Below are 21418 nucleotides of genomic sequence, written 5' to 3'. Positions count from 1 at the left end.
TAGTTAGTAAGTAAGTAAGTAAGTAAGTAAGTAAGTAAGTAAGTAAGTAAGTAAGTAAGTAAGTAAGTTAGTACTATTTTAAGTACAAGCCTTAAGTAGAATAAAATAAAAACCAATTTTCTCGCCATTTTATTTTGTTCAATTTTGATACTAACATGTATTTTATTCACGGGAAGATGCTGCCAGTTGTTAAAAAAAGGCCAAGAGTTGACCGAAATAATATTATCGTCTGGGCGAACTTTTAATTGCATAAAAAAAGCAGCGTCAAAATGATAGGATGAAGGTATTTTCCTGTTAAAAGACGCAAATCCCATCCCGCGAAAATAAATGAGTAGCCAACGGCACGCGGTGTTCCCAGGTGGTCTCCCTCCCAAGTACTGACCGCGCTCGACGCTGCTTAACTTCGGTGATCAGACGAGAACCGGTGTATTCAGCGTGATATGGCCGTTGCCGCTAGAGTGTAATTGATAGCGGTGGACAAGCCGCGACTAGCCAGGTCCTGGTAGGTTGGTGATCGCCGAGGGCCACCGGCTGCATGCGGCTCCAATAGAACGTTCTATACACTCTTTTTAGAAACGTTTACTGGGCGCCGATATTATCGTACAGACAACCAACGAGCAAGCCCTTTACCGCAGAAATTTCATCCCCCCCCCCCCCCAAAACCAGTTTTTTTCATCACCCTCCCCGTAGACTGTAAGGTGATGGCGGTCGATTGGGAAGGCGCGTTTACGAATCTATAAAATTGGTGTGGTGTGCTTTCCCCCTTTGGAGTTCGGAGGAGGTGAAGGTTTGGCCGGTTTTTCGTCTTAGAGAAATATATTTATCTGGCAAACCCGTAAGAAATTGAGAGCAGTCAATTTTTATTAGTAGCGTAGTTGCTAGCCTAGGCTTCACATATTTCCGGCTTTCCGCGCCTTTTTTCTTATTTTAAATGATTTTTGTAATAAATGTATGATGGCAAATAAGCAAAATTCTCGAAAATACTAGTCCCAAATCCACGTGTTTAAGATGAAACTTAGATCATGAAAATATCCTTAACCCCAAACATACTTCAACACCTAGGGTGCCTCCTACAACTCCTAAAAGGTACGTCTCTAAAATATTCATATAAAGACAGGACATAAGCCGAATTCTCTTAAACCAAAGAATAACAAAAGTTGTTAGTCCTGCTGAACCAGCTCTATAGTCTGTATGAAAAGTGACCGGTTATGGTCCACTTTTATAGAACGCTCTATTCGCTTATAATAAATTTTTCCTAAATGGTCATTTAAACGCGTTTGACGTAGAATCTAGTACACTTAATACGTTATTTATGGTCCTATAAACCACCATTTAGATTTTTTTTCCATACGGCCCGGTAAAGTGGCCCACTCTACTGTCTCTAGCCGATGACCCCAAAAGTGCCAGTCCGGGCCTGGCGGTGTACCTCTCTTTCACGGATTCAAGATATCGTCTTCTCCTTTGTTCGCGCGATGGCTACAAACGTTGTCATCTCCCACCAGGACCAACATTCGGTGACGTAATTATGAAATATTTGAAATGCTCGAATTCTCTCTTTTTACTTTGTTAAACATGTTTTAATAGTTTGAAATTAATTTTTACCAAATATTATACTCGAAGTATAACTGTACGTGGCTTTATTAAGTTAGGGAATAGCGAATACTCTATTTAAGAAATATTCAGTGTACGTGTTATGAAACGAGAATTTAATTACCCTGCACGCCATATGCTCAAATATAACAAATGATTTTGTATGCTTAAATTTAACAACAAAGGTAAACAATACTCAACTCGAACACGGTTCACCCTAAAAAAGGAGATATAATAGTGTTTACCCTGGACGTTAAATACCAAAATATAAAGGATACGAAATGTATTTATATGTTTAAATGTTATATCAATAGTTAATTATGGAAACAAATATAGGAAAGTACATTTCCAGTCTTATGTTCTTCAACGCTGAATTCAACATCAACAAAGTAGGATGGATTAAGCAATCAATCAATAAAAGCTTTATTATAACGATATTCAGATTTATAATTTGAAACACTATATAGAACCAACGTTATCATAACAAAACAATACACATAACATAACTGTATAAAATGTCAATATCGTTCTTAATCATTAACACTGCGTTAGTTTTCACCATGGCTGTGTCTCCGCAAGGGCATTAAACGGTTTCAGTTTACCCACTCCTGCAGTCGGTTTAGTTGATCTCGCTCGTTAATTCGAGGCTATGTTTGGGTCCGCGCCATTTGTTGCTTGCAACCGATGCCCTCCGATCGCTTCGATGTCTCGTTCACCTTCCAACGTTTCTTTGATGCCATGATCGACTCTAACACGATGACTTTAAAGGTCAGGCCTGCCCAATCTCTTCCGTCTACCTCCGTCGGGTCACTTTCGTCTTGAGGGGGATCCCAGGTTACGCCGATGCCGCTTCCATTGCCACCAGTTTACGTCAATTTGGAAACGTTCTCGCCTGTAAGTTCGTCAGCACCCCGGATTTTCTTAACCGGACCAACGGGACCAGGCAGATCCTTATGCGCTACGGAATCCCGAATATCATCGAAGGCTGGAACAAGGCTAGGTGGACCATCACTCACGCCGGTGTCGGGTCTATGTTTCAAACGCCACAAGCTGGGTCAGGTGGCCTTTGCATGCACGGAACGTGGCCGCCGATCTAATTGCTCTGAAACAACTGCTGATGGCGTTGTCGACGCAGATAAAGAGTCAGCGACCATTGATCCTGCTCCTCTTTAGGACAAAGCTTCTCGAGATGCATCGACAGCGGCTTCCGGCTCCGATGCATCGGCGTCAGTTTTGCAACTAGATCCCTCCGCAGGTGTTGCCATGGCTGTTTCAAGCTCTGCCCAATTTTGAATTTATTCATCTTTGTTCTTGGCAGCCGATGCCATGTATATTTTTTCGTTTTCTTAAATAAACAAATTCAGTATCGGTCTTACCAACTTAATATCCGATACGGGCCCCATTAGGGCCCAAGATATGAAACTTATTTTGGGATGGCGGTGGAGACGCTGGAGCTTCGAGCTGTGACGTAGCAATGGGTCTGAAAGACGTTAACAATCTTTTAGACTTTTCGTATGTGCGTACGAATTTAATACACTGCGCGCTATTAGTTAAACGTTTAAAAACGATTTTCTAAGGTTAAGTTAGAACATATATAAAAGAATACTTACCTGGTCTTATGTTGTTTAACTTGAACTTCAACACCAGGAAATTATGATGAAATAACGAAGCGATCATTATTAAAAATGAACTTCTTTAGTTCAAATAAAATAAATCCTCTTAATGTATTACATCGGCATATAAAGATGACGGAGTGGTACAATAATGGAAACTCGACGTACTAAATTCAGCGAACCAAATGAAGTTACACATAGGGGGAGTATATATATATTTCATAAAAAAGCGGTATCGTTAAGAACTATGTACAATCGATAGATTTCAGGGCGTATTGTTAAAAAATTCCTTATCGTTCTTAATTTAAAGAAATGCCAATTCACAAATTACTCGAAAATTTATAACTGTTATCATACTTGTGACATGTACACTCTGTTCAAAAAGTCTTTGCCCGTGGGAGATTTCGAACATTTTCGTCCGTCATTTCTTTTATAGTTGCATCAAGTCGAAGCGGACATCGGTAAAAGATTAATAAAATGTTTAGCTACAAATTGGCCAAAATCATTTTCTGGATAGATTTATAATTTGGCCTATTTTGGCCTAAAAGAGGGGGTGTCAACTTTTTTATTTTGGATCTCAGGTCGTTTTAAACCCGATTTTCGTGTTCTTCGGGGTTGATTTATATTTAGAAAGTGTTGGAATTATTCAAATCGACGCATTGGTTCAAAAGATATTCACCAAAGAAGTTTTCACAGAAATTGAGAAATATCTAAACATCTTACCAAGCCATTTAAAATAATAAATGTTGACGGGTTTTGTCGCCATCTATAGTTCCTAGAAGTAAACTTTTTTGTTTAATTCTAAATATGTAACAAATTGAAGGTTAACATAAATATTTTCTTGTGCTCATTTGAGAAACGAACAGGGGCGACGCCAGAAAAAAATTTAGGTGTAGGCAAAGATTTTTTAAAGTTCCTCAAATACTTAAAAATTAAATTTTTAGAAGTTTTTTTTATATATTGAAAATGGTTTAAAATTTATTTTACAAGTGTTAACTAACTTTAAAATATAAATTTTAAATATAGTGTTTATTTTAGTTACAAATTTGAAAGTCGAGATAAAATTTGGGTAGCATTTTCGTTGAGCCGAGTTCCCACTTGCTTACTTTTGTTAGTTTCGCGACGAATTCAATTTTCGCCCTAGTAATTTTATGCGTAGGCGTCAGTCCGATTAAAGAAAATTGGATTTGGCGCCACGTTGGAATAAGGCTTTGAGCATTTTCAGGAAGTTAACTAGAAATCGCCGGGGCAGCTCCAGACTAACTTATGGGGGGGGGGGGGTACCGTATTGGTTTTATATTGAAAAACGTAAAGAAATAGAAACCTACAATCCCGTGTGGTATATATCAATTGTTACCCCCCCCCCCCTCCACGGTGCCGCGCCGGGTAATCAGCAAAATATGTAGCAAATACCAATTACAAAAATCTTAAAATTACGCCTAACCAGGGCTACGAACGACTTCAAACGTTTATTTACGTATGTTAGTAAACACTTAACTTCATATGTGTTTAATACGTTTACGTTATCGTTATTACTAATATAGGACCGTATGGCTATTTGCTAGGCTGAAGCTGAGATTGCGTTAGACTGGTTATTTTAAAGATCAATTAAAGGTCCGCGCCGAGTAGCGACTTTCGATAGCTCCTTTAAATCCAAACACATTTACCCTGCTCGAATATAAAGAGTAACCTTATAGCTATGTCGGAATATCGGGACATACTGAGATTCCAAAGCTGTGGGAGGCTTTCTTAAATGTAACTACCCGCGTTAGCCATACGCGTTTCAAATAGGTAAATAAAGCAAAAGCGATATTTTTGATCACATATTTTATCTCGAATCACAATAGACAAATAAATATGCTTATCTTATATGTTACATTTGTAAAAATATTAATAGGGAATCATTTCTCCCCTCCTTCTTTGACATTTCGTCAGCCTACGACGAAAAGAGTCGGTTAATATTCTAGCGTAATCATTAGGAATAGCATTAAACGCCGCTGTTATCATATTTCTTAAGTCATCCCTTGATGTTGGTATTCTTTTTTCCATGAGTTGGAGAATTTTAGACCACAGGTTTTCGATAGGGTTCAGGTCGGGGAGTTCGGCGGCCAATCCAAAACTTCAATACCTTCATTTTCCAAAAAGTTCTGGACGATCCGAGCGCAATGAGCTGGACAGTTATCGTGCATAAAAGTAAACCTATACAAACAATGCTAATTGTTTAGTTATTTCACTTACCCAATTGTTTTATAAAGAATACCTCGAACCATTTTGTAATCCGAATATGGTCGCAGCCGATGGTATCATGGCCTCTCTCAAAATCCCGATATAATTTGCCCCGTTAAGTCTACCTTGAACTTCATGAAGGATACCTATTTTACCGTCACCGATGCAGCACCACACATTAACAGAAAATCTTCCACTGGTTTGAGTGCGATGCATCATGGCCGGCTTTGACCTTTGCCCTTTCTTCTAGTCATCCAAACGGTAGGAGAAGACGCCGAACTTTGAAAGGTCTGTTAAAAATCGAATGTTAGTTAGGTAAAAAGAACTCAGGACCATACCTTATTTTTATACACCTTTTCATCGGATTAAAGAATAAGTCTCCGTAAGTCATTTCTGGGCCAGCGCAGAAGGTCGTTACAAAACTGGCGTCTAAGAATCTTGTGACGATTTGTTAAAAAAGGCTTACATAAAGCACGGCGTCTTCGAAGACCATTGGCTTTTAACCTATTCCAAATAGTTGTGTGCACAGCCCTAACGCCGTAGATTTCCTCCCATCTATCCCTCAGTTTTCCTAATGATAAATGTTTGTTCCTCGTTGCTTCTCGAACGAGATTTCGATCGTCTCTCCTTGCTGTTGCCAGTGGGCGCCCAGGTCTTGGTAAATCCTAAAAGCCGTATATAAATATTAATATAGAGAAAGTAAAGATTACTTTTAAAACAAAAATTAATTACCTGAATTCTGCCGTGATTTCTGAATCTTGAATAAGTATTCTTCGCACCTCTTTCCGAACAACCAACTTGATTTTCAATATTTCTCCAACTTTCACCGTTTTCCCTCACGGTAATAATTTGTAAACGTTGGGCTTCGTTGATTCGGGGCATTTTAAAGCTGAATCACTTACTTAAACTGCAAGGTTCGCGCATTTTATACCGAAAAATTACGAAGAGGGTATATGCATTTAGAAGAGCTAGGATCGTGGCATATTGATTCAAGCAGGGTAAATGTGTATGGATTTAAAGGAGCTATCGAAAGTCGCTACTCGGCGCGGACCTTTAATTGACCTTTAAAATAACCAGTCTAACGCAATCTCAGCTTCAGCCTAGCAAATATCCATAGGACCTATATTAGTACTAACGATAACGTAAACGTATTAAACACATATGAAGTTAAGTGTTTACTAACAATACGTAAATAAACTTTTGAAGTCGGCCGTAGCCCTCGTTAGGCGTAATTTTAAGATTTTTGTAATTGGTATTTGCTACATATTTTGCTGATTACCCGGGGCGGCACCGTGGAGGGGGGGGGGGGTAACAATTGATATATACCACACGGGATTGTAAGTTTCTATTTCTTTACGTTTTTCAATATAAAACCAATACGGTGCCCCCCCCCATTAAGTTAGTATGGAGTTGCCCCGGCGATTTCTAGTTAAGTTCCTGAAAATGCTCAAAGCCTTATTCCAACGTGGCGCCAAATCCAATTTTCTTTAATCGGACTGACGCCTACGCATAAAATTACTAGGGCGAAAATTTAATTCGTCGCGAAACTAACAAAAGTAAGCAAGTGGGAACTCGGCTCAACGAAAATGTTACCCAACTTTTATCTCGGGGCGTCGAAATTGCATAGCAGACGATACTACCTTCAATTATCTATTTCGATTTTAACCTGTTACCTTAAGCGCCTCTCACTTTTCAGGGTGTAGCGCGGAGATTTGTTTACGTCGTCTTAGGATGCCTTCACGCGCTGCTGCGACATTAGTTAATTGTAAAGGTTTAAAAACCACAACATTATATTTTTTTTTTATAAAATTTCTCGACTTTCAAATTTGTAACTAAAATAAACACTATATTTAAAATTTATATTTTAAAGTTAGTTAACACTTGTAAAATAAATTTAAAACTATTTTCAATATATAAAAAAAACTTCTAAAAATTTAATTTTTAAGTATTTGAGGAACTTTAAAAAATCTTTGCCTACACCTAAATATTTTCTGGCGTCGCCCCTGTTTGTCTCTCAAATGAGCACATGAAAATATTTATGTTAACCTTCAATTTGCTACATATTTAGAATTAAACAAAATGATTACTTCTAGGAACTATAGATGGCGACAAAACCCTTCATTATTTATTATTTTAAATGGCTTGGTAAGATGTTTAGATATTTATCAATTTCTGTGAAACTTCTTTGGTGAATATCTTTTGAACCAATGCGTCGATTTGAATAATTCCAACACTTTCTAAATATAAATCAACCCCGGAGAACACGAAAATCGGGTTTAAAATGACCTGAGATAAAAAATACAAAAGTTGACACCCCCTCTTTTAGGCCAAAATAGGCCAAATTATAAATCTATCCAGAAAATGATTTTGGCCAATTTGTAGCTAAACATTTTATTAATCTTTTACCGATGTCCGCTTCGACTTGATGCAACTACAAAAGAAATGACGGACGAAAATATTCGAAATCTCCCACGGGCAAAGACTTTTTGAACAGAGTGTACATGTCACAAGTATGATAACAGTTATAAATTTTCGAGTAATTTGTGAGTTGTCATTTCTTTAAATTAAGAACGATAAGGAATTTTTTAACAATACGCCCTGAAATCTATCGATTGTACATAGTTCTTAACGATACCGCTTTTTTTTATGAAATATATATATACTCCCCCTATGTGTAACTTCATTTGGTTCGCTGAATTTAGTACGTCGAGTTTCCATTATTGTACCACTCCATAAAAAAGTTGACACCCCCTCTTTTAGGCCAAAATAGGCCAAATTATAAATCTATCCAGAAAATGATTTTGGCCAATTTGTAGCTAAACATTTTATTAATCTATTACCGATGTCCGCTTCGACTTGATGCAACTATAAAAAAATGACGGACGAAAATGTTCGAAATCTCCCACGGGCAAAGACTTTTTGAACAGAGTGTACTCCGATTGTGTAAAGCATAAGTAACCATAAGTGAGCCAATTAATTATTTTATTCAAAATTTAAAGAAACACATTTGCGTGACGATACCTGATCATTTCGTTTTGGCATCGAATTTAAATAACATAACCGAGGGACTGATCACTCCGCGTAATCGGTGTACAGAGCCGTACCTTCGACTGTACTAATGAGATTACGCGTAATCTTTGAAGTCCCTGTCTTTGGCAGTGCTAATCTAAGCGTAATCCGGTGTACAGACTTTCTAAGAGTGGTTAGCCCCTCGCACATAACATCCATTCGAATCCCATTTTAAGAGACATTTCCTCTTCCAGTGCCGTGGTCGAGGATCAGACCCACGCTGATGACGTCACTTTCGTCAATCGTGATCTTAGACTACGTTGAAGAAGCAGTAGGGAAGGAGGAACGCTACTGTACTTGGCCAGACACGAGTCTTAAATAATTTGAGAAGAGTTAGGCCATTGCCAAATTGGTGAAGATATGCCGGTAAACATAAGCAATGGCCGTCTTCAAGATTCTGGGTGTAGTGTTTAATGCAAAGTACCTAGCCTCGAGTAATGAGACAATGTAAAAAATGATGTGTAAGAAAGGATTGAAAAGTGTACATATTAATTAATTTAAATTCATTTAAAGCGCAATTAGCGCGCTAGGTGGCGGTAACAAGGTAACCTCTCGGTACAATTAGTTAATTTAATAAAATGAACCTTAATGGAACTGCTAAAATAATATAAAGGTTCTTCTGGTGCTATAAAACTGAATCTGTATATAGAACAACCACGTGCTTGCCTGTTTGCGAAGGACATTAATACGCGAAATTGAACAACAGAGGTAACTACCCTCAAATGGTTGTGAATTATCAAATGTATAAACGAAGAAAATTTAATTAAAGCGTCGCTCACTTACCATCTATCTACTTCTGCAAAAACAGTTTTCGGCGCGCGTCGGGAACCATAATATCCCACGCGGCCGACGTTGGCCAGAACTACGTAGATATAAAAGACTTTTCTGTTGCGGCGAAACGTTTAGTCAAAAAAGCCCAGCATGTCTTAGATTTAAATAACTCCGAATATCCCGTAAAATTAGCCACTGAAAAAACTACCTGTATTGTCTCAACGAGATTAGAACTAAAATTTGGAAAACAGAATTCGTTAGAAGAGGGTCGTGGTTGATCGAAGCTGTCTGACGCGACTTCTTATTCAAAGTTGCGCACGACGGACTTTCTGCCAGAGATTTGTTATACAACATAAATATGGCGTATAGAAAAGGATATCTATTTTGCAAAAGCAACGAAACTTTTATTATAACCTTGCGAAAGCGCGAAACAATTTTTGAACCATTTAATAAACTTTCTTTGAGATTAATTTTATTCCTGTCAAATGTGTAATATCCTTTGCCCCTCTGCCAGTGATTTTTCCGCTTATATATGTTCTCTCGTTAATTCTAAGCGAAATAAAATTTAAAATCGGGAAAGCCAGAAATATCCAACTTTTCGAAAACAAACGCGTCCCCACTTATGTTTGAGAAGAGAGAGTTCGAATGGAAACCCTTAAACGCGTGAGGGCGCGTTTTGTCATCTTTCCCACCTTATACCTTCACGCTGCATTGTTGTGATCCGAAAACACCCGTTATTAAAATAGAACATAATAATTTAATATTAAATTATTGAAATACAACTATTTACTACGGTTTTTATTGAATGAAAACTCTTTTCTAAGGTAATTATTAAAATAAAACTCTTTACTTACGCATTGATTCGTGTTTTGTCTATTTTATTTAAAAAAAGTATAAAATATACTATTTATGTCGTACCTTAAATAAATCGTATGTAAGGATGAAACAATAGTTACCTGAAATACTTACTTTGACTCTGACAAATTTGAATGATGTACATAATTTTAAAGACTACCTGACAATTTTGGTAATATGTGTTAGCGCCTTCGCAGCCAAATTTAAAGTTTCCAAATCAAGTTGTATACCCAAAGGTTCAAAATTTAAGGGTTGTAAAATTTTAATAACATTAAACGAAATCACGTAACATACAAACAAAATACCTACCTTGAGGCTATCGAATAATGTGGACGCTTCTTACAATATTTTATGAACAGTACGCGTAAACGTTAACGCTAAGCATATTATTTTATTAATCATATTGTAAAATTGAAAAAGCGACTACTTACCTTAGATTTTATGAACTTCTGCTTATACGTTTCTTAAGGCTTTTATCTATTTTTTACCCTTACGTATTGTGCCAAAAACACAAGGTACTTGTTACGTAAAAGCTAACTATACAAAGTTCAAACATGAAAAAGTTTGATAAATCACTGAACGCGATTTTGAGAAGAAAAACAAATAATCTGAAAGAGTTAAAATAACAAATTTCAAAAAGATAAATTTCCTTCTCCTGTTTTTTACTTGGAAATTTTCCTTATTTCTTAATAATAAATCTTTGGTCAACCATTATTATTCTAACGGATTTGCGGAAGTTGTCAATGGCCTGTTCTGAAAGGCATTTTATCGTTTCTCGCTCTGAAATAATGCTATATTTGGCAACATTGTTTGGATGTATTGCAGAAGATCGCTTTGTTTAGCGGGATATAGTTCTTCTGCCTTAGGAACGTTGCAAATTTTAGTATCTTTTCGGCTGCTAAACTATTTTTTTGCGTTAATTTCAAAGTTTACGACAACTGACCCGATTTTTATTGGACTTTCGATTTTTGGACTTGCGATTTGTTTTGGGTTTTTTTACAAGTTTTTTGGCCACCCATCAGGTGTGCCATTCGTCCCTTTTTTGCCTTCGTTTCGGCGTCGGTGTTATTTTTCGCCATGGCTATTGCTCCGCAACGCCAGTTAACCGCTTCAGTTTACCCGCCCAAGTCAGTCGGTTTCCTTGATCTCGCTCGTGAATTCGAAGCTATGTTTGGCCCTCGCGCCGTTTGTTGTATCCAGCCAATGCCCTCAGACCGCTTTGATGTCTCGTTCACCTCCCAACGTTTCTTTGATGCCATGATGGAGTTGGACTCGATGACTGTGAAAGGTCACGCCTGTCCAATCTCTTCCCTCGACGCCCGTCGGGTCACCCTCTTCTTGAGGGGGGCTCCAGCTTACGCCGATGCCGCTTCCATTGCCACCCGTTTACGTGAATTTGGCGACGTTATCTCCTGGGAGTTCGTTTTCCACCAGGATCATCCTTCCGTGACTAACGGGACCAGGAAGATCCTGTTTCTGATGCGCCGCCGAATCCCTAACATCATCGAGGGCTCGAACAAGGCTAGGTGGACCATCACTTACGCCGGTGTCGAGTCTCTCTGTTTCAAATGCCGCAAGCCTGGTCACGTAGCGTCTGCATGCGTGGAACGTGGCCGCCGTTCTACTCGTTCCGGTTCAAATGAGAATGGCGCTGTCGGCACACGTCAAGAGCCTGCGATCATTGATCCAGTTCCTTCTAAGGACAACGCCACTCCAAATGCATCGACTGCGGCTTCCGGCTCCGAAGCATCGGCGCCAAATCCGCAACCAGATCTCTCCGCTGATGTTACCCTGGCTGCTTCAATCTCTACCCATCGTGAGGATGACGCCGTCTACTCCGTTGGCGACGCTGAGATGGAGGATGTTCCAGAGACTCAGCCATTGACACCAGTCTTTCTTCCACCAAGCTTTCAACCAGAGACGTCTCATCCGGTTGATAAACCAAACTACAGTTCCGTCGTTCTTACGCCACCTCGAACTGAGGAACGTCCAAATCACTCTACGCAGTCGATGGGACTCATCAAGCTCACGCCACGCAAGAAGCTGAAGAGTAACGCGGTGGACTGATGACGGTACGTCTTCGAGTCGGAACTTTTAACGTTAACGGTCTTCGCTCGGCACGGAAGTTGGAACGCGTTGCGGCTTGGTTTCGGTCCTCGGAGATAGATGTACTCTGTCTTCAAGAAACTCATTTATTTTCGGTTCTCGATCGCCGCCGTGTTATGACTTCCTTTTTCACGTCACGGGTGTACATGAGCGCGGGCTCATCTTATTCTTGTGGCGTGATGATTATTTTACGCTCTAGTTCCCGAATTTCGCCTTTGTCTTTTCGGACTGATTCTGCTGGCCGTGTCGTTAGTTTGGACGTCCTTGTCGACGGTGACCGTGTTCGCTTTCTCGGTATATACGGACCGAGTATTCCCGCGGAAAGGAGTGGCTTTTTCCAGTCTCTGACTCGTTATTTAGACGGTCCCTTTAGCCATTTTATTTTGCTTGGCGACTTTAATTGCGTGTTGGACTCGGCGGATAGAGTTGGTGGTACGGGTTTACCGGATTCCCGCGTTGAAGATCTCTCAGCATTTGTGTCTGACATGGCTGTGGTTGACAGTTTTAGAGTTTCGCAACCTGGTGATCCTGGTTTTACGTGGTCAGGTCGTGGCATACAATCACGAATCGATCGCGTGTACGTCTCGCGCCGCCTCTCCGATGCAATTATATCCGCTTCGGTCGACTTATTAGGAACACCTTACGACAGGGTATCAGACCATTCGGCTTTGGTCATATCGTTTCGTTCTTTCGCGTCCATGCCTCGAGGCCCTGGCGTGTGGAGACTGAATGAATCGTTGCTCCAGGACGTCACCATACGAGACCGTGCGCGTGCGACGTTTGTTGCCCACTTGGACACTGTGTCCTTACTTGATCCGGTTTCACGATGGCTTTCCTTCAAACGTTTTGCAGCAGAGTTTTTTCGAGCGGAAGGTCGAACGCGGGCAAACGCTTCTCGCGTCGAACTTTCGTTTCTTCGACGAACTCTGGCTCTGGTTCTCCGTTCGCCCATTCGAAATTCCGAGTTTTTTCGGGAGGTCCATGACTTGCAGTCAGCCATCGAGTCCCGGCAATTGTCATCGTACCGTCACGCCGTCACCACGTCGTCTGCTGTCACCCTCGACGGTGAAACCCAATACACCGCGGCATTCTATCGTCGTTTTAAGGCCGACCGCTTATCCACGGACTTTCCATCCGACTCGCTTGATGACACTGCGATTTCAGTCCCTGCCGTGTTGCGTCGGGTTTCGGGTTACTACGCAGATTTATACTCTCATCGCCCCGTTGATAACTCAGTGTGGCCGGCATTGTGTGCATCTTTGCCTCGCCTCTCGCATGATTCTTCGCGGGATTTGACCTCTAGTTTAACTGTAGCCGAACTTCAGCTCGCGTTGCGTGCGTTAAAGACGGGTCGTTCCCCTGGACTCGATGGCCTCCCGGTGGCTTTTTATTCGGTTTTTTGGGACTTGGTTGGACCTCTATTGTTGGCCTTTTACCAAGACTGTCTCGCTCGCGGTCGATTTCCGGAAGAAACCAATGGCGGTGTTTTGGCCCTATTGCCCAAAAGTACCCCTCCGTCTTCGTCGCTAGATCTCTGGAGGCCTCTAACCTTATTGAACGCTGATCGTCAGATTTTCGCGAAAGCCTTATCTTTTCGTGTCGCGCAGGTGCTCCCGTCTCTCGTCACGCCGTCACAAACCGGCGCGGTGCGTGGTCGCACAGTCCACGACAGCCTGATGTTTTTGCGGGACGCGTTGTATCACGTCCGCTCATCTTCGTCTCCCGGATATTTGGTGTCGCTGGACATGAGCAAAGCCTTTGACCGGGTGAGTCACGCGTTCATGTTTTACGTCCTCAATAGGTACGGTTTTCCGGTGGAATTTACCGCAATGGTCCGTCTCTTATACGCCTTTCCCACCAGTCGCGCTCGCGTCAATGGTTGGTTAACTGACCCCTTTCCCGTTTCGAGTGGGGTTCGCCAGGGTTGCCCGCTGTCGCCAGCCTTGTTCATCCTGACTCTCGAGACGTATTTACGATCCCTCTCCTCGTCGGCTGTGATACGTCCGCTCTCGCTTCCCGCTTCGGTCGCGACTTCATCGGTATCGCATATGGATGACTGTTCGCTACTCTTAGCGGACACTGACTCTGTCGTCGGTGCTTTTGCTCTAATGCGGGAGTACTGTGCCGGAACTGGAGCGTTGCTCAATGCCACCAAGACCAGGATTCTCCGTTTGGGGCGAATCGATTATTTGACTTGGCCAACGACATTACCTCCGCTTTGGACAGGAGAGGTGAAGATTCTCGGTGTCTGGTTTAGCGCTTCTGGTCCATCGCCCGCTAATGAGGAGGGATGTCGCCACGCTGTTTCGGCGTTTCTGTCGCAGGTTGGTTCCGTGCCGCTCTCGATGCGCAGTCGGGCGAAGCTCTTGGCCACCATGCTCTACCCGAAGCTGACGTTCTTCGCCGGGATAATTGCGTTCTCGTCACCTTTCTTGATTTGGCTCGCTAAGACTTGTCACGCCTACCTGTGGTCCGGGAAAGCCGAATGGGTCTCTCGCCGTACGGTGTCTCTTCCGGTTTCACAGGGAGGTCTCGGACTGTCGGACATCGCTACCATGTTGCGTTCGCTTTCGGTCGTGCGCTCCTTACACGCTCTCTTCGTTCGGGGTCATCCCGTCTCCGCGTTCCTTCGCTATCTGCTTTCAACCAGTACGCGCACTTTGTTCGCTCTTCCGTGGTCCAATGCCGAACCTCATTTGGCCCACGTCGCGCCGCAATACTCCGGATTTATCGACTCGTGTCGCTCTCTTCGTTCCCGCCACAATGGTCCGATACCTTGGTCGACGATCCTCCACTCGTGGGTCTACGACAAGCTGCTTGAGCCTCACCCGCTGCGGGTCGTCCTGACGTCTCCTACGGTCAACTGGTGTGCGGTTTGGCGTTCGGTCTCGTTTCCCGGGAGCGTCGGAACTCGATTCGATCTTCTTTGGCGGTTGGCCCACGATGTCCTGCCAACTCGCGATTTTTTGTATCGTCACGCTATGGCGCGGTCGTCGGCTTGTCCTTTTTGCGGGTCGCTGGAAACTGCGGCCCACCTGTTTTTTCATTGCCGCCACAGTCGTGGAATCATCGGACTCGTGGTCTCGACTTTCGGCCTCCGCTTCCTTTCCGTTGACACGGTTCTTCGGGGCACGCCGATTCCTGTTCCTGCTCGCCTCCGGTATGCCTTCCACGTGGTCCTCGCGGAGGTACGTTACCAGCTGTGGCTTTCCCGTAACCGATTTATTTTTGAACGTACTCTCGACTCTTCGGTGGTGGTGCGCGAGCGCGTCCGGTACCATCTCCGCCATCGCATCCGCCTGGATTTCCATCGCTTCGCTCGTCCACTGTTCCTGTCTCGTTGGTGTGATCCCGTTCGACCGCTGGTGTCCTGGGTTGATGACCTCGACTTTATTTTGCATTTCTAAAGTTTTTCGGTTTTGATTTTTGCCGCTGAGGCCTTGTAATGTTTCTTGTTCTTTCCAATAAACAATTTTAAGTATCTGTTCTTATCAGCTTAATATCTGATACGGGTCCCATCGGGGCCCAAGATATTAAACTTATTTTTGGACGGCGACGGAGTGGTCGGAGCTTGCTCCACCTCCGCCACGGGTCGGCCTGGTATTGCAGTAAATCCGGGATCGGCCCACTTCTCTCTTGAAATCAAAAATCAAACGGTCTTATAATGGCGCACTGCGCAACACAGTATTTCCGGGCAATTTTATTTGGCTGTCTTTATATTTATTTCTTTATTATAATATATTGCCCCTCTGACGTCATAAGTGGTAAAATCCTTATTGTCGAATAGTTAATAATGAAGAATCGGAAAGATTCCAGTTTTTAATTTTCTTTTACCTAGTTATACACTCTTTTTCGCGGTATTTTCACGGAGGATAGGAAGGGAGGCGAAGTAGGAGGGATGAATGGCGGCAAGATTGCGGCAGCTACGCTACGTCTAGCCGCCATTTTTCCGCCGCTAAGCTTCTTACAAGGATGCTGCCGCGTTCATCCCTCCTACTTCGCCTCCCTTCCTATCCTCCTTGGTATTTTCCTGGGCGCGTCCGTGCTTGGTTTTCCCCCTTTCAGTCCTATCCTCCATTATGGATACCCAAGGAGTGGATGCTAGACTCCCCGCTAAGGGCAGAGGCAATGGCCGACGAGCGGGAGGCAAGTAAGAGGGGTAAAATAAAGGCGCGAAAAGAGGTTGTTCTGTGTTATTCCTGTGGTTTTATTCGTAACCCAAGGTTCGTAAATCGTGCATGTTCTAAGTGGTTGGCTGAAGGAACCGGTTTTCATAACGTAAATTCGCGGGTTTCGGTATGGTGGGTAGAGACAGCGCGCCCCTCATTTTTACGTCATTGGGTTCCAGCCAAGATGTTCCGCGTAAAGAGAAAACACGAAATAAGCCCCTCTCCATTTTTTTTCTCTTCCCGTCTTCCGTGGACAGTGAGTCGCCGCCGGGGGCCCGCCGCCGGGGGCCCGCCGCCCGCGGCTTCGCCCATGCGGCGGCTACATTACCAAGATATAAAGTGGCAAGGCTTATTTTTGGTAAGTACAAAATCATTTATTATATATTGCTCTATAATTAACTATATTTGGAATTAAATATTTTTGTTCTATTTATCTCAAAGTCATGATTATTCCTAACATTAATAGTATTAAACTTAATATGATATATCTTTTGTTAAAGTAGATTAGGAATTTATAATTTTAATATTTATAGAGGAGTTCGGATTTAAAATGTTATATTTTTCTAATAAGGATCTCAAAGATCTGACTTTTGAAATGTTTGTTACTTTTTCTAAGTATCAATAAAACATGACATTAAATTTATATTGTGCCAAGGTTCATTTTTATATTTTACATAAACTACATCACCTAAAACAATTAATAGATAAAAGTTAGCTATATTATTTTGTTTAAAAAATATATCTCTGTCTGTGGTTTGTTTTGATATTTTGTATTTTTGGGTTACTCCCCTAATCCATGCGGCTGTCCCATGATAAAACCTTATATGAAACATTTTCCAAAAGTCCTTTTTTAGATTCAACTATTTAAATTACATTTAAGATTAAAATTTAGAACAAAAAATATATTTCACAATTAGAATTTGTTAATAAAATTTTAACTTTGGACTTAATTCCAAAACCAGAAAAGGCCATTTCAGAGTGGATTTTACCGCGGAAATGTTTTTGTTTAGAGATAAACGTTAGTTAGTTAGTTAGTTAGTTAGTTAGTTAGTTAGTAAGTAAGTAAGTAAGTAAGTAAGTAAGTAAGTAAGTAAGTAAGTAAGTAAGTTAGTACTATTTTAAGTACAAGCCTTAAGTAGAATAAAATAAAAACCAATTTTCTCGCCATTTTATTTTGTTCAATTTTGATACTAACATGTATTTTATTCACGGGAAGATGCTGCCAGTTGTTAAAAAAAGGCCAAGAGTTGACCGAAATAATATTATCGTCTGGGCGAACTTTTAATTGCATAAAAAAAGCAGCGTCAAAATGATAGGATGAAGGTATTTTCCTGTTAAAAGACGCAAATCCCATCCCGCGAAAATAAATGAGTAGCCAACGGCACGCGGTGTTCCCAGGTGGTCTCCCTCCCAAGTACTGACCGCGCTCGACGCTGCTTAACTTCGGTGATCAGACGAGAACCGGTGTATTCAGCGTGATATGGCCGTTGCCGCTAGAGTGTAATTGATAGCGGTGGACAAGCCGCGACTAGCCAGGTCCTGGTAGGTTGGTGATCGCCGAGGGCCACCGGCTGCATGCGGCTCCAATAGAACGTTCTATACACTCTTTTTAGAAACGTTTACTGGGCGCCGATATTATCGTACAGACAACCAACGAGCAAGCCCTTTACCGCAGAAATTTCATCCCCCCCCCCCCAAAACCAGTTTTTTCATCACCCTCCCCGTAGACTGTAAGGTGATGGCGGTCGATTGGGAAGGCGCGTTTACGAATCTATAAAATTGGTGTGGTGTGCTTTCCCCCTTTGGAGTTCGGAGGAGGTGAAGGTTTGGCCGGTTTTTCGTCTTAGAGAAATATATTTATCTGGCAAACCCGTAAGAAATTGAGAGCAGTCAATTTTTATTAGTAGCGTAGTTGCTAGCCTAGGCTTCACATATTTCCGGCTTTCCGCGCCTTTTTTCTTATTTTAAATGATTTTTGTAATAAATGTATGATGGCAAATAAGCAAAATTCTCGAAAATACTAGTCCCAAATCCACGTGTTTAAGATGAAACTTAGATCATGAAAATATCCTTAACCCCAAACATACTTCAACACCTAGGGTGCCTCCTACAACTCCTAAAAGGTACGTCTCTAAAATATTCATATAAAGACAGGACATAAGCCGAATTCTCTTAAACCAAAGAATAACAAAAGTTGTTAGTCCTGCTGAACCAGCTCTATAGTCTGTATGAAAAGTGACCGGTTATGGTCCACTTTTATAGAACGCTCTATTCGCTTATAATAAATTTTTCCTAAATGGTCATTTAAACGCGTTTGACGTAGAATCTAGTACACTTAATACGTTATTTATGGTCCTATAAACCACCATTTAGATTTTTTTTCCATACGGCCCGGTAAAGTGGCCCACTCTACTGTCTCTAGCCGATGACCCCAAAAGTGCCAGTCCGGGCCTGGCGGTGTACCTCTCTTTCACGGATTCAAGATATCGTCTTCTCCTTTGTTCGCGCGATGGCTACAAACGTTGTCATCTCCCACCAGGACCAACATTCGGTGACGTAATTATGAAATATTTGAAATGCTCGAATTCTCTCTTTTTACTTTGTTAAACAGTGACGGCTCCTAGCGGGTTATCGCTTCTCGGCCTTTTGGCTAAGATCAAAGTGTAGTATCTGTTTCTATTATCAGTTCTATACGGAGGTCTTAGTCGGGGGGCGAGAAGTGTTTTTACGCCTGTTAGGCGAGTTTGCCTGCTCTGCCACGTTGAATCGTCAGTCGCTGCCGTTCCTGTCTCCAGTCCAGATCCAGTTCCGGCTGCTGTTCCTGTTTTCCTGTTGCCGCCTGCTACAAGCCAGCGGTTCCTGAGTACCGGTCTCCGCTTCGGCGGTTTCCACAAACGTTCGCCATGCCTCCTGTAGCGTCGAAGTCGACTCCAGCGGAGTCCTCGTCTTCGAAGCAGGCCACTGCACGAATCAAATTCGACGGGGTCAATGTAGAAGATTTGGCTTTTGCTCTTTTCGACTGCATTGGCCCCAAGAGTATCACAGTCTTCCAAATGATTGGGAAGTCTGAGGCGCAGATATCCTTCAAGGACATCGTATCGTACCAAAAGGCTGTTGACGCTGGTATAATCGTTGGGGAGAAGCATTTATCCATCGTTGGAGTGGCTGATCCTGTAACCCAAATCACCGTGAAAGGCGCACCTAGTTGGTGGGAATTAAGCTTTTTAAAGGCTGCTCTGAAAAACTACGGAGAGGTTTTGTCCGAAACATGGGAAACTTTCCAGAAGGGACCGTTGAAGGACGTTCGTAACGGAAATCGGCGGCTGGAGGTGAAGGTCAAGAGCCCAATCCCGAACCTGATGACCATCAGTGGACATCGTATCCAGCTGGTCTACCAAGGGGTCCAGCGAATGTGCTTTTATTGTCGAAAGGACAGTCATCAGGTTCGGGATTGCCCCAAGAAAAGGAAAAAAGTCCGCCCGTCTCCGCAGAACACGGATACTCAAGACCAGATCCCGGCACCCGAAGGCTCAGACAAACCCGGAAGTTCAGCAACGCCACAAGTAGCGGACAAGGCAGCTGTCACTAACGCAGGTGATACTCTAGAAAAAATGGACGAAGAGGAACAGGAAGCAGGAAACTTCGTTGAGGGAGAAGATGGCTGGGGCCTTTCTCTATCAGGACCTTCCCACAAGTCTTTGGAATCACCCAAAATTTCCGGGAGTTACGCCACGATTTTAAAAACTCCACCACATCACGAATCTGATTCGAAGTCTTCTCCGAATTCACAGGAGCCAGCATATGAAGAACCCATCTACGAACGCGATTGGAATTGGTCGGAAATGACCGAAAATGAATTGGAGAACTTTTGCCATCGTGCACGGAACTTTGTCACAGAGTCACCAGAACTACTTAGATGGCGTGAAGAATTCTTGACTGAGGCGCGCGCCACCTTGCAAACTCGCAGGAAACGGGTACAGACTTCCCCATCAGGAACATATACCAAAAAAGGGAAAAAATAAGCCCTTATTGTGATAAGTAATTATGTTTTTAAATTACTTTCTCAGTTTTAAATGTTTTTATTGTAAATTTTAACTTTACAATTTTAAAACGTTCTGGTTATATAACTTTTACTAGTTTGTTGTATGCTTAAATGAAAAACTTACCTGATACGTACCGCAAAACTTGTTTACCCTGTAAAAGAAAATTTATTAGAAAAAACTATTTAGACCCTATTGTAAAGAGAAAAAACTTACCTGATATACTTACCTTCAAACTGTAGAACCTGAAAAAAAGGAAAAAAATAGAATTGTATGCTTAAATGTAAAGTAATACAAATATCAGAAGTAAATAATATTTACTTACCTTCGCTCGACATGTAGATAATCTGTAAATAGTTTTTATCTGTAAATAGTTTTTTTATATATAATCACGTCTAATTTTTTTTTTCTTGGAACAAGTATTGTAACGCTCGCTAATGCTTTGACTGATGTATGTAACAATTTCTTCATCTTGTTTAAATACAGTGTTCGCGATAAATTAATTAATATTAACGCGGACATTTGTAACCTTGACCAGAATTTCAAATAAACAAATTCAGTATCTGTTCTTATCAGCTTAATATCTGATACGGGTCCCATCGGGGCCCAAGATATTAAACTTATTTTTGGACGGCGACGGAGTGGTCGGAGCTTGCTCCACCTCCGCCACGGGTCGGCCTGGTATTGCAGTAAATCCGGGATCGGCCCACTTCTCTCTTGAAATCAAAAATCAAACGGTCTTATAATGGCGCACTGCGCAACACAGTATTTCCGGGCAATGTTATTTGGCTGTCTTTATATTTATTTCTTTATTATAATATATTGCCCCTCTGACGTCATAAGTGGTAAAATCCTTATTGTCGAATAGTTAATAATGAAGAATCGGAAAGATTCCAGTTTTTAATTTTCTTTTACCTAGTTATACACTCTTTTTCGCGGTATTTTCACGGAGGATAGGAAGGGAGGCGAAGTAGGAGGG

At 41.9% G+C, this 21418-nt stretch overlaps 4 non-coding genes and 1 pseudogene across 4 annotated transcripts; 3 read left to right on the top strand and 2 right to left on the bottom strand.

Annotated features, from left to right (window-relative positions):
- Window positions 1–333: 333 nt before the first annotated feature.
- On the bottom strand, window positions 334–452 carry LOC149938000 (5S ribosomal RNA). Its single transcript, XR_016481853.1, has one exon. It is a non-coding gene; the product is annotated as a 5S ribosomal RNA (ribosomal RNA).
- Window positions 453–15675: 15223 nt separating this feature from the next.
- LOC149937999 (U2 spliceosomal RNA) lies at window positions 15676–15864 on the top strand. Its single transcript, XR_016481726.1, has one exon. It is a non-coding gene; the product is annotated as a U2 spliceosomal RNA (small nuclear RNA).
- A 1908-nt stretch (window positions 15865–17772) lies between these two features.
- LOC149937998 (5S ribosomal RNA) lies at window positions 17773–17891 on the bottom strand. Its single transcript, XR_016481851.1, has one exon. It is a non-coding gene; the product is annotated as a 5S ribosomal RNA (ribosomal RNA).
- A 1138-nt stretch (window positions 17892–19029) lies between these two features.
- On the top strand, window positions 19030–19102 carry LOC149937997 (U2 spliceosomal RNA; annotated as a pseudogene).
- A 1862-nt stretch (window positions 19103–20964) lies between these two features.
- LOC149937996 (U2 spliceosomal RNA) lies at window positions 20965–21154 on the top strand. The gene has a single exon (XR_016481745.1). It is a non-coding gene; the product is annotated as a U2 spliceosomal RNA (small nuclear RNA).
- Window positions 21155–21418: the final 264 nt, after the last annotated feature.

Source organism: Leiobunum rupestre, chromosome 6 (assembly GCF_980474605.1).
Source record: "Leiobunum rupestre chromosome 6, qqLeiRupe1.1.hap1, whole genome shotgun sequence".
Taxonomy (NCBI): domain Eukaryota; kingdom Metazoa; phylum Arthropoda; class Arachnida; order Opiliones; family Sclerosomatidae; genus Leiobunum; species Leiobunum rupestre.
The sequence above is the reverse complement of the archived record's forward strand: the minus strand, read 5'-3'. Positions and strand labels throughout refer to the sequence as shown.